Genomic DNA, 14,297 nt, shown 5'->3' on the forward strand with positions numbered 1-14,297 from the left:
AAAAACCCCAACATCAAACTAAAAAACAAAACCCCGGTCTTACTTTTTTGACATTTATTTGGCCTGCGTGTAATTAAACAGCCAAGCACACAGTGATTAGGGTTCACCCCCCCCCACTCCCCCCAACAGTACTTTTCAAACCCTGGGGCTGGCCCTTCCTGTTTATTGCCTCCCGTAATGCAAACATAAGGGTCCCCTGCCAGTAAACACATGTTGATGGAAGAAACAGCTTGCACAGCTGGGAAGCCAACCCAGGTTAGTGTGACTGAGCACATGCGTAAATGAGCGTGCATGTGTGTGTGCGCGTGCGTGTGTGTGTGTGTGTGTGGGAACAGATAGGCTACTGGTTTGTTGTTTTCACTCATATCAAAGTACAGTTTAGGCTTGATATTCACATTTGAATATGCAAAAGTGTCATCAAAAGAAACCAATCATCCATACAATTTCTCTTTTTCGTGTGTGTATTTGTGCGAGACCATCAATGACTGACTGAAGGCACGGGGCTGTGGGAGCGGTGAAACAGCGGGGTGCCTCCACCAGTTGTGCCATGGTAATAAAATCAACATCCATTGTGTAAAGTCTGTCGCCAGGCCTGGTGCTGTGATTGAAATGCATGATCTCCTATGGCTGCCACAGATGGACAGAAAGACGAGGGTATAAACCAGATGATGCAGGCATCAGCATCACTTCGAGCCAGTAGTCTTAATTATACTGGCCTCAGTGGCATCAAAATGGAGGGCGCCCATACTCCCCAAGCTTTTCAGTGTGTGAATAATTTATAAATAAAAAGGGGGTTTTCAGCTGTGGGTTTATTAATAATAAATATGGTTTGATATTTACTAAACTGTTCAGAGGGAGAAAGGGGTGACAGTTAAGACATCGTTTGCATGGTAATTGTACCGGGGTAATAAATAAAGCATGAAGTGGAGATATATGGAAATGTGATTCACGGGGAAATGAGAATAATTTAACAAAATATTATCCCAGTCCCTATTTGACCTGAGGTCAATTAAAAAAGAGATGTCAGTCACGGTGAACGGCATCCGCTGCCTCAAAATTACAATCGCCTGCTTTCTCTTTTGTCTGGCTGCAAAGTGGATAACGTTCAAGTGGAGGAAAATGTATTCACGCTGACACGAACCGTGTGTTTAGTTTGAATGAATATTAAATGGAATAAAATCAACCTCATTATTACCGCCACAGAAAAAGAAGACATTTCTCTTTCAAAAGTACATCCAGTTTAACGGAAGTGAGTAGTTGAGGAATATCACTTTGGTCGCTTTTGAAGACCATTAAATGCTGGAAGAAAACTCCAAGTAGTTCATGGAGTAAAATCCAACACATAAAACACTTTTAAATAAAAATACAAGACGGTGTATCTTATCTACGAAACCACTGCAACCGTTACTTCATGACAAACACTAGTAGCTTCTTTAAAAATAGTGGAGTTACTTACTACTTCCTGAAAAAAACCAAACAGTAACTAGTCAAGTGTGAAGTAACTAACTTTAATTGTGTCTCTCAGTGATGATCCCTTAATAATGTGCACTTAGCTGTGACATCATAATATTGCTGTGACACATTAGCGGACCTGGCACCACTGTGTGGGTCAGACTGATGCGCTCATTAAGATAAGCCGAATTTCTATCAGTTTGTGTAGCAGACATGTTATTTTGAGGGTTTTTTTTTAGTCAATTAGACGTTATTAAACTGTTGAATTTTAACTCCAAGTGCTCCATTGCTCAAGCTCCTCTAAGAAGATGTAATGCTCAGCAGTCATGACTATGCTTCTCGAAAGAAACACGAAAAAAGCAGCTGGGATGAAGTAAAAACATGAAGACTAAAGGCAAAGATGGGAGCAGGAAAGAGATTGACAACAATTCCACGTCTGTGTTGGGCTCGGTTTATACAGCAACATTTCAGGTAAAAACACATTGTTTTCACGCTGTTGTTTCTGTAAAATTTCCCATTTACACAGCAACGTTTTGAAAACAATGTCCGTTTACACGGAATTGGCAGAAATGATGAAAACGATGTAGTTTACATATTAGTCCACTAGTGGGTGCTGTTTATTAGTTTTTGTAATGAAATCACACATACGCGCATACAAGAATACACTATAAGGTGAGTACACAGACATTCGTACAGACAGACGACCATGTTAGATCGTTATTACGATGAATATCAACTATAAAACTACCTGGTTCGACAGAAATATGGACTGGGCATCATGACACTCTGGAGGCAAACATTGTTGTTATTGTCCACCAACTCGCACATGTATAGAAAAATTGTTTACCCCAACTGTGGTGTGCATGCTTAGAAGCAGGGTTTCCAAAAAGTTGCATTTTCAGAGTCTAATATTCCCCCAAAATGCAACAAAAGCTTCCCATTTTCCCATGTTCTCTTGAAAATATTGTCATGTAAACAGAACCTTAATGTATAAGTAACAAGTTCAGGGAAACTCTTGCAGCCACAAATATAAATTCACAATCATTTAATTACTGAGGCGTTATAGTTACACGATACCGGTTGAAACACGCACCCTTTATTTCTTTTTAATAGAGTCATGGGACTTGAAATATAGTCCGCTTAACTCATTAACGTCCCACTCTATATACTGTAGTGGACGTCCGTTCGGTTTGTGGAGGGGTCCAAGGTTTATGCTACTATCCATATGAGAAACATTACACCAGCTTTTACTGTAATTGTGATATTGAATGTTGAGCTGATCTGTGTCAACCATAACTCTGAACACTGCTACAAGCTCATAACTCATAAGGACATATACCTTTGCTCGGCAGTGGTATCCATCTGCCCAGCGCGTGAGCAATTCAAAACCTGTCTCCTCTCTGCCATTCCAATAATATGACGTAAGTCCACTGCACTGGTTTGAAACTTGCAATTAAGCATTTTCTTCATGTGTGATTGACGAGCAGGAGGAGAGCTATTAAAGCTCGACGTGGTCCCGGAGCTCATGGCAGCCGAAAAGACTATTTCCTGGCTGGTATCAAATCCATGTCCTTTGCCCTAATATCGGAATATAACTCTGGCCACCCATGGATTCTGTTTTTGTCTGTAATAAAAGTCTCTCTGGGGATCAGGGTGAGGGATTCTTTTCCTCAGGGGTCAAGGGGAGGTTGAGGCTGCTGGTTCAAGCTGTGCTTAGAAAAGGGTGTGGATTACAGGAATGTGCTATTGACCTCTTTTTCTACAAATATATTTGAAACGATCTGCAGTCTGACATTACACTGGATAAATAAAGACTAAAGCTTTGACAGAATTCTCAGGATCTGAGCTCAGGCACAGGGTTTTGTTATCCAGTAAAAAAAAAAAAAATACTACACAGAAAAAAAAAATTGTACAACTTCAACTTCATTGGCCCCACTGTGCATTTCCAACAATCTCATCAATAAAGTGATTACACCATCTTAAAATTTTAAGATCAGACTGGCTGGTTCCTTGGCCAGGCTGACTGTGTCTTCAGTGATAAGTACAGCAGTAAGCTGTCTAAAATATTCATGCACTGATGCAGAGTTGTTGTCCCTTGATGGGCCTCACCATGTGCAACATCTGTTCCTGATGTCACAGCGCGTTCTTGTGTGCCAGAAAAGCCCTGATGGCGTCGGTGGCATCACTGCTATACTAAGCCGCGTCCAGACACACACTGCTCGGCTCAGCTACGATAAATATCTCAGACAACGGTTGCGATCCGCTCGCCGGGACAGAAAAATTGAACACTTCTGCCAATCCATATGCATAGATTTAGCTACCGCAGCCTCGCACCGACATCAGCAGTTCTGCCATTCACTGATGAATGTGTCAGTTGATCGTTGGCTGTATCAACAGGGCATGATTGTTTGGAGACTATTCTCCAATGAGTCCTCACATAGTGCAATAGAGGAGTGCGTAGTGAAATGAAATACTTAGTAAGCAGTGAGCACATTAGACTGCCAACACACTCTGTTAATGCAGTTAGCTCAATAACAATCTGATGAGTGTGATTCTCTTTAACCATGGTGCCTTTTATTAATGCAGCAGGTGCAGCCTCATCACGTCATTAAGAGTACAAGCGAAAGGTAAACAAACATCTTGTTTTGAACCATCCTCAGATGACACTCGCCGCGCATCGTCTGCGACATGAGAGAGAGACAATAAGAGTGACAGAAACGGAGTCAGCAGCAGTCGAGGTGAATCCCGTCTTGGAAGCGGCGTCCACACCGGGCCGCGGCTACAGTCACAGCTTCCTTCACCACTGGGCTCGCCTCGCTGTCCACTGACAATCACATGAATAGGCCACGACTGGCTGCTTGTTTTGTGCCATGATCCCTTGCTGCTCATGCTGCTGAAAAAAAAAAAAAAAAAACCCCAGCAATGCACTGCTATAAATAATGGATGACTCGTCCACTGTCACTTTTCATAGCATGTCAAGCCACGGCCCGGCCATTATTAGGGTCTGTCCTCATCCTCTTTCTGCCTTTGACTCCAGTTTTGTTATTGTTCTGGTCGACTTGCCAACACACCTCCTCAGCGGGTCGGCTGTCAGTCTCTCTCTTGGTTGGTGCAGTTGATGGTTGCCACAGAGAAGAAAGAGATGGTTTGAGGGGGGTGGGGGCTTAAAGAAGAAGGGTGATACAGCAGGAAATCTTCCTTGACCTGGAACAGATAGCTCGGCAGTTTCAGCTCAGATGTCATCTCCCAGCTTGTGTTGGATAACCTGTGGTAAGGTGTTGCCAGGGCTGTGTGAAAGTGGATTTACCTTATCTGTACCGGCACTTTAAATTTTTACCCTTCAGCGGACCGGGACTTTTTTCTCCTGTATGGCGCGTACCGGAACCTTTCGTAATGTCTGGACTGTCAGCCACTACTTTTTTCACACACTTTGAACTCAGCGGCTTGAACAATAACGCTAATTTACGGATTTTTACGGGAAAATGAGCTTCATGCCTAAGATACATGGATGATGCGTTTAGGTACATCACCTAACTCTGCTCTCTGTGGCTGACCAATCATCTCCTCAGAATCACAATCAGCAAATACTTTATGACCAGAGATGAAACCCTCAGTGTTTGTGTATTTTTTTCATATTTCACTTGCCCTCCCTCCCTCCCTCTCTTTCCCTCCTGTCCAGTCCGTCGCCCCACCACGGAAGCAGTGTTTAAAACGTGTTTTTTTCTTCAAAAAAAGAAGAAAAAACCCGCAATCCCACAGTGAAATTCATGCCCTGCTACAACGTGGACACATGTACTTACAGACAAGTGTTTGTACTGTATATGTACAAATATATTTTTTCTTTTTAAATACGGTGGGTGCAGCTTATGTTCATTTAAAAAAAATAGTGTACACTGTACTGTCTGTGGCCCATATTGATGTGATCATCGATAACATCAACATTTTTCACAATTACACACTTAAATCACACAATACGTTATATTACTGTACAGGCAGAACCTTTCCTAAAAATTCAAATCAATTTGTTTTTGGCGAACTGCACCATGATCCTGTCCTGTCCATTCCTATATGACCCCAGGTTCCTCTGTGTCGATTTTTAAATGGACTCGCTACAGATTTTTTTCCACAATTTCGCGCTTAAATTACACCCAATACATGCAATGCTGTACAGGCTGATAAACAAAACAAAAAAAAGAAAATCCCCACAGGGACAATAAAAGTACATATGAACTTATTCAGGATGATAGTGATATCCACTCATCTCTCTCTCTCTTTCTCCCTCTTATTCTTTCCTTTTATTTTTTGGGGTGGAATTATTAAAAGCCTGTAAATATTTAAATAAATATGTAATTACTTACAACATGTACTTTTTTTATTATTTTTTTTTATCTCACACTACTATTAAAAAGCAACCAATGGATCCACGCGCTGCACAAGGTGCCTTTATTTCACACGGACCACCTGCCATACAAAATGTCTGTACACACCACTGAATATTATGTTTTTGTCCCATATTTGTATGAGAGACTGACGGCATGTCACCAAGGGGAGTACCGGCACTTATTTTTTTCCACTTAAAGCACCGCTTCAGACCCAATGAAAAACTAACGCTTCTTTAAAGTCATAAACAGGTCGACACCCTCGGTGCAAAAATAAGAGACTGCTTACTTAAACAGACACACAATATGCCCCGATCCACACATCCAGCAGGAAAAAGCATGGATTATTTACACATGCAGCTGCGTCTGAGAAAAATGAATGAGGAACATCTGGCTGAAGGGGGAATGTGAGAGAAAGATATGAGAAAGATTTAGTCATTTGGCCTCTGTAACACAAACATGAGGGTGTGTTGAGGAATCAGAGCAGGATGTTGTTACAGGAGGAGACACTGAGAAAGTAAAAACAGTATTTCACTCTCTTATAGGTTTCGGCTCTCTGTTTGTTCAAACTATGCTTGGGTGCCACCAGGCCAGGCCTGAGGCAAGTGTTGTCCACCAGCAGCTCTCGGCTCCTACAGACTGAGCCCGTCTCTCCATCTGCAGAGTAATAGCATCAAATCAAGGCCTGCAGCAAACAAACCCTGACAGATCCTCTCATTTGGGATTCACTTTGGGACAGCTGTGGTGCCATCCAAAAGGGTGGGGGGGTGGGGGTTGGGGGGCGGAGATGGGGAAGCCAGCAGCCAGTAATGTATGCAGAGTGTCTGCACGTCCTGGATGACAGCAACACGAGCGCTTGTCACAGGAGACATCAGTTCTACTTAGTCACAGCGCTGCGGGGCAATCCATATGACTGCAGTGCTGTGCGAACTCTATTAATAGTTATCTACCTTTCAGGAGTTATTATGCTGAGGAGGGGATGACAGAGAAATATAATGGAAGTAGTCCCAAATGAAGGAAGGAAGCAGGGTTTGTGGAGCATCTCATGCATCGCCCGGGCCGCTCACAACTTAAAAAAATCCTCCTCGAATCTCCTCTCTCACCATATTCCTGTTCGCCTGTGTGGCTGGCAGCCTGGTGCCAGACCCACAGTTTATGTGAGAGGCATAATAAGGATTAGTTATGGGGCAGGAAGAGGAGTGGGAGGAGTGGCAGACCGGAGGAAACGATCAGCAATAGTGAGGTGCAGAAAAAAAAAAGAATCAGAGATGGATCGCAGAAACTGGGGGATGTTGTCGGTCCTCTTGTTTCCCAGGATTCGAGACCGAACGGAGTATTGAATCAAACCTAATCCAAAGTCTACAAACTTTGATTGTTTCAGATATTGACTGGCCTCGTCACAATTTGTTTTGGGTTTATATGTCAATATATCGAGAATAGAGTGAGACTCAATAGACTTAGTGTCCACTTATTCTAAACTTTTTTATGTTGTGCAGAAATAGTGTGTGAAAATAGGACTTTCCGCGATAAAGTTCATAAATATATCATAGCATACATTTAAGCCTATATTGATAAATAATTAATATTTGTTTCTGTGAGTGTATATTTGCAGACGGTTGTTATAAAATACTGCTTTCTGACTGGTTCACTTAACCGACAGTATTTTATTCTGCTCGGGCTTTCTGTCTTTGTTAGCACCTCTTTGGGTCAGCCATATATTGAATTGGCTCTAATTATCCTCTGGTCAATTTATTTATGATTTCCAAGGGTCCATATTTGTAGCTCTGCAAAGTTTTGTAACCGAGAGAAAAAGTAGAGTAGGGAAGACGGTTAGACCTGTTAAAAATCAAGGTCTTGAGCTGGCCATAATTAATATTTTATCCTACTGCTAAATTAAAAATGTGAATGGTCATCACTTATTTGTCAAATTGTCTCGGCTCAAAAGTTGGATGTCGCATCGGGTTTGCAAAAGGTCAGGCAAGCCAACAGCTCAGGAGGAAGAGAGTGGATCAAAGACTGCTGATCCCACCAAATGCTCTGCTAAACTACCTTGTTTAAGGGGCTTTTACTCCAAATGGAGTTCCTGGACTGTTACACTAAGTGGAGATGACAGGATTTAAAATGCAACATCTGGAATGGCTCGGTCATACAGATTCAACATACCTTCACGGTCCTGCATGAATATTTCAAAGATATAAACAAAATATACCATGGCGTGGTTATATCCCCTACTTAAATCTTAAAAGCCTCTAAGTTAATACCCACATGCTATGAATCAATACCACATTTCTTTCGCTGTAAGTATAAATGTGCTTCTGACTCTTGATGTGCATCATAGCCACGACCATTTGAAGTAACTATCTCATCGCATCTTAGGTGAGTCTGGTGGTTTTCTGCATTTTTTCCCCCTTCCATTAACTCCTACTGTCCACCATTTTCTGACTTTCTCACTTCTAGTTTTTTTTTTAATGCTCAGTGGAAAAGAAAGCAGCACATCTGAGGTAGATACACAGCCAGAGTAATCAACTTCCCCCGGCTGTGCTTTTCTTTTTTTTGCCTCCTTTCCAAGATTTCTAAGATTAGAAAGCAAGAAAAGCAAAAAAAAAAAAAAAAAGATAGACTTGTGGTGCTTCTACCTTTTCAAAATTGCAAATGTGTATATGGATGAGTACTAAGCCCACAGCTGCCAGCCAAAGGAGAGAAAGACACAAAGGTCCCTTGTGTTCGGGCCTAAAGACTGGCCAAGAACTGGAGCTAAAGATCTACTAGTGTATCTCAGCTGTCTCAAGGGTCAATGGATCTTTTCCATCCAGTAAAGATGCACACAGCCCCTCATGTTGTTTCGTAGACAAGTCAACACTAGATAAAAGATGTAATGAATTTAGGTTAAAAAAAACCCAACCCAAAACATTTCAAACTGTTGCTGCAGCTACTCAATTATAGATAGATTTAGTTGTTTTCTGTTCTGTTTGAATTTGAAACAACAGCATGTAAAATGGGAGTGGAAGTAGATGCTTGACACTGACAACATGCTTCTTGTTTTGTTTCAACATATCCGGAGAGGCGGTTCATTTTACCTCGTCTCTTCTCTACAGGCCGAGGGTAAGCATCTGTTAACTCAGGACAGTTTTGGAGGTGGAGCTGCCAAACAGCTTGTTTTCGATGATGAGGAAAAGGTTGTTTTGATGCAAAAAGTAGATCTGATTTACCACAAAGCCTTCCTGTTAGTCTGCTGACCTCGCCTACTGAAGATAAGAAATTGTGATTTTCACTGGAGGCTGCGTTGGGTAACTCGGGTAACTGCAAAGCACCAATTCTATTTTGTGGAATTGAAGTCACCCACCGGCATTTAATGTATCTCTGATAGTTGTGATATAAAACTGAATTAGTTGTTTTGTGAATCTTCTAATCTTGTTTTTGGCTCCTTGTTTTTGGGAGGGAAAAAAAACAAACAACCAAAATACGATAAAACTGGAAATATTTCATTGCATCCGCACATCTAAGACATGGGGATTGCTGGACTTGGGCAAATGATTAACTCATTTTCCTGCTGGGGCACATTTAGAGCAGTTAGTCTGTGTATTGTTTGGGCGACACTGCTCTCTTATCAGCTCTATTATTAGCCGGCCACTCGCTCTCTGCAGTTGCCTTCCTTCCAGTATTTCCTGATTGCATTTTTCAACCCCGTCTCAACCACATCCCCAAGCCCTTGTGTGCTATGTACTTTCCCTGGCAACTCATGTTTAAGGCCACATCCTCGCGGTGATTAGAACTGTTTTTTAGGAAATAGGATCAGAGAGGATGTTTATTTTGCTCTTGTGACACCAAAGTGACATGCCCCAAACCACTGTCGAGACGCAACCCAATTACCCCTGTGACTTAATTATGTTTTACACAGGGGGTTGTAAGGCAAGGTTGTGCCCCACCGTCTACCAAAAGCACAGCTAACAACATGATTGGCGCAGATTGTCAATCATTATTCTCCAAACCATTATGCATGGTAGGAAATAAAAGACTCAGGAGGAATCGAGACCTTATGTAAATATTAGTGTTATTATTTCATAGCTTGGCACAGACTTTTATCCCGAGTGACTCACAAATTCTGGGACCCATTTGCAAAGCTGAGCTTTGCACCAGTGAAATGCAGGTAAAGTACATTGCTCAAGGGTACAACCGTTCCACATAATACGTGTTGTATTAAAACAGGCCGTGCTCAAATTAAGTGGATCCATGAATTGAAATGAAAAAGGGCTCCTTTTGAGAGGAAAATAGATTAGTTTTGCTGATAGATGATCACTTGAAAGCTCTGTGATGTGAATAAGGAAATTTTTGACCAGTTGCAGTAAAGCTGATTTATATCAGTTAAGATGTTGTCCTGAGGGCAGCGGCAGAGGGGCGGAGGATCTGGCAATTTATCCATGAATACATCAAAGCCTTCTAAAGTAGCTTATTGCTGCAGATATGCTATTTCATTGTTTACATTGTCTAACCTAATTTAGTTTATTGAAAGAAATTCCTGAACAGTTTTTTTTCCCCCTTTTTTGGCCTTCCCTTCCCGAGACTGTTAACATTAAGTTAGTGACATGTAATGTTGAGGGCGTTTGCCAAACACGTACAGTATGCAAGTCTGGTGCAGCACTGACCTTTTAATACGAGTACATTAAACAGAGATCCCTGTGGTACTATTCATTACTGTTGTAACACTGGCTCAAGTACTTTAGTGGAAAGTAGAAATTGTGGTTCCCCTCAACCAAAACCTGCTCATTATTGTCCATGTGAACAGCTTGTCTGATTCATTAAGCGTTTCCCGCAGTGTGCTCAGGAGACACGGAGAAGGCAAACAGGAAGAAAGTGTAGGAGTTATGGGAGGAGGGCGATGTTACGTTGTGGTTGAGCCCGAGCGTGCCTGAAGTGAAATATGATTGATTAGTGCATTCTTGGGTTGACATGCCCCCACTGCAGCTGAAACCTGTTAACTCAATGTGCACGGACTGGGCCGAATGAAGGATCAAACCTGTTGTGACTGCCACATGGCAAATATTATGGTTGGCTGGTCAGGCTACAGCTCAAGTAGGAGAGAAATAAACAAACGGTCTGCTGTGGGAATTAGGCTGTGAGTGACACTCCAGACCAAAGCTTGGCAGAATATGCCCGTTTGTATTTAAGTAGATCCATGCAAGAAATGATGGGTTACACTCTTCTTCGGGTCAGAAGGCGATCATTTGAACAGACCAACCCACACACACAAAAATAAAATAACGGAGGCATAATATCTATAATATACTAACAGGCATGGCGCCTGTTAGTATTTAGCAAACATGTAAAGTGAAGCAGAGAAGAAATAACAGACCAAGAAAACAGTTTTCTGTAAGATTGTCATTTAGGATTGTCATGTAATTAATGCAATTTCAATCTATTTTCTTTATTTAGATCAGTTAACAACAATACTATCACATGGCCAAAATAGAACTGCCCAAAAGATTAAAAAAATTCAACCATAGACTTCAAACTAAACCGATAAACCACCCGGCTCCTCCACATAACACTGATGATTCTGTTTGTTTGCTGTTGTTTTTTCACACCTCAATCATCCAATTGACCAAACAACAGTAAACAGGAAACAAAAGCCAAGAAAATCTGTTTGGCAATGGCAAATTGCAAAATCCAAAACATGTATGTGAGTTTGGTCACCCTAAAAGGCCGGTAGGTATGAACGCGAGTGTATTTTGGCACTCTGACAGACTGACGACCTGTCCAGGGTGTTTCCTGTCTTCGTCCATAGTTAGCTGGATGGATGGATGGATGAATGGATGGATGGATGGATGGATGGCAAATCTGGCAATTTTTTAAATTAGCAATGAATGTGCATTGTTTAAGATTTATTGCCAAGAATCCAATTTTTTTAATCAAATGTTTATTAAATGTTTTTAGATGTAAACAATTACAAAGTTATAAAAAAAAATTAAACCTGCCCAAACACTTGTTCACAAATCTGTAATTTCAACATGCCTTCTCGACACAAGCTGAAACGAAAATGTAACAATAAACAAAAACTGTCAATCCCTCCTACCTAATTCCTATGCCTCGTTTTCACGTTACCAACTGAAAATGCAACTTTCTGAAAATGGCTTCCAAGGGAGAACTTTTTGAAAATGCTCCACTGTGTAAATAGGGGGAAAAGCCACTTTTTGGCCAATGCTCAGGCCCATTCTCTATGTAGATCGCATAAACTCTGCAACAGCACCACAGCAGTAGTAAATAGCACATGCGCGAGTAAATAGAGAGTAAAAGCAATGGCGGCTCCCAAAGCGGAGCGCCAAGTTCATATTCTCCTGGGATTTGCCATGCCAATAATCCTTATTTGAACAAAGAAATAGTCTACAAAACATAAATTTCCTGACTACAGATTACTGATTCAGTTCCAGTGATTTCATCCTGAATATGGTATGATCAGTCAAACCAATGATATTCAAGCTTGGATGCTGTATTTGCTTCTGAAATATAGCATTTCTCATGCCATGATATAATCAGGTTTCTATAGCACTCAATAGAAAAGCTTTGAACGTCTTTTAACCTTGTAAGCCAATAAAAAAAATCCTCAAAATGATATAAAGTAAACAATTTTTCCAATGGAGAAATGATCTGCAAGGACCCCACTGCTTCTTTCAAAGTCCCAGAGCAAAAAAATGAATACAAAAATAAATTCAATTGAATTAATAATAATAACAGAGAAATCATCACATTTACCACAGGATCTGCAAGTTGCTCTTTTAAGTGTTGGTGTCAAAGCGCATGGGTCCACAGTCAGATATCAGGGAGTGGTCATGAATATGTATACAGTAACTCCGAACTGCACCGCTGGAGTTGCGGTCAAAGCAAATTGAATTTCATGTTGTGTTGGTTAGGGTTAAACCTTCTAAACAAAACATAAAAAAGCAAATTTAGCATTGCAATAAAATACAGGGTTGTGGTATAGTGGTTATCACTTCCACTGGAGGAAAGAACAGCCTTTGTTGGATTGTAGCCTTTCTGTGGACAGTTCTCCTGGTGCATGGCGAGTTTTCTCTGGGTACTCCACTGTGAGATGAAGTGGTGTCTCTTAATTGACCATAGGAGTGAATGCAAGTATTGTGTGTGTGTGTGTGTGTGTGTTTATCCAGGCGACTTGCCTCAGGCATGTCCAATCTTCTGCCAAATATCATTGGGGATCACCTTCAACCCAATGAGACCCTTACGGACTGATCAACTGAAGGTTTGTGTACATAAAAATGGCCGCAAACTTGATATTGACTGCAACCACGTGGAAGCTGAATCCACTAATGGGATGCACTGAAGATTGTGTTTGACAGACGTGCAAAATACCATACACTATTGATTTAGCATGTATGCCCTCATGGTTATTTAATATAATGAATAAAATATAATGAGGAGAAACAATACAGTTTCTTGCAGATTATTTTCTCATTGTAAACAAGGCCTAAAGCAGAGACAACCTTGCTTTGAATACTCCCTTTTGAAAATTTGGTTTTATACTTTGATGATCACCTGCAAAAAACTCAAAAGCTCAAAGCCCATCTGTTTGTGTCAGTATGCAATTTATCCTGGCTTATACAGTAAATCAGGGCTTAAGTTGGATGAGTTGGTACAGTCGATGGATGGCTTGCAAAACAATCAATAAAATAAAGTCAACAGTAAACACTTTGAAGAGTATTTTAGGTTGAAGGCAGATGCAGAGAAATCCATCCATCCATCCATCCATCCATCCATCCATCCATCCATCCATCCATCCATAAGGAAGATAAAAGACCATGGTGGGTCTGGTGCACACCTCTATATAGAAAATACTCCTGACGTAGCTTTTTTTTTTAATGGAACTGTTTCTCCTTTCCGTATTAAACTTGGGCCAGTTAATTCAGATTTAACACAACTCAGATTCCATCTGATTTAAAGGTCAGATGAAATGAATCCTCCCTGAAGTTATAGCTCAGTCATGGTAAGACTGGGGAAATACGATTAAACCTATCTGTCAGCAGCCATTACCGGCCATATTAGAGCTTCAATGAAATCACTCTTGCTGAGTGCACCGTCATTATAGGCCTGCTTTAGAGTTTGCAGTACCAGGGTCCAGATTTCCCTAGACTCCAATGCACTCCATGGGGGACCAGGGACTCTTGGTAGCAAACACCAGTCACTATTCATTACTCTGGCATGAGATCACACTTATCTACTACCTCTAATTAGTGAACAATGAGGTGAGAAAAGGAGGTGTTTTTAATTCATGATGTGTATCAAAGAGAGTATTTCCATCACTGATCCACATGTGTCTTAATCTCTGCGGTGAAACTTCCATTAACGCTTTTATTTCCTGTTCTCAGCAGTTCACCGCGATGATTTAGCACACAAAAAAAAAAAAGTCAAGAGAAATATATCTTTCTAATAAAGTTGCTGGTTTAACACTGCTTTTTA

Source organism: Blennius ocellaris (assembly GCF_963422515.1).
Source record: "Blennius ocellaris genome assembly, chromosome: 8".
NCBI classification, from domain to species: Eukaryota; Metazoa; Chordata; class Actinopteri; order Blenniiformes; family Blenniidae; genus Blennius; species Blennius ocellaris.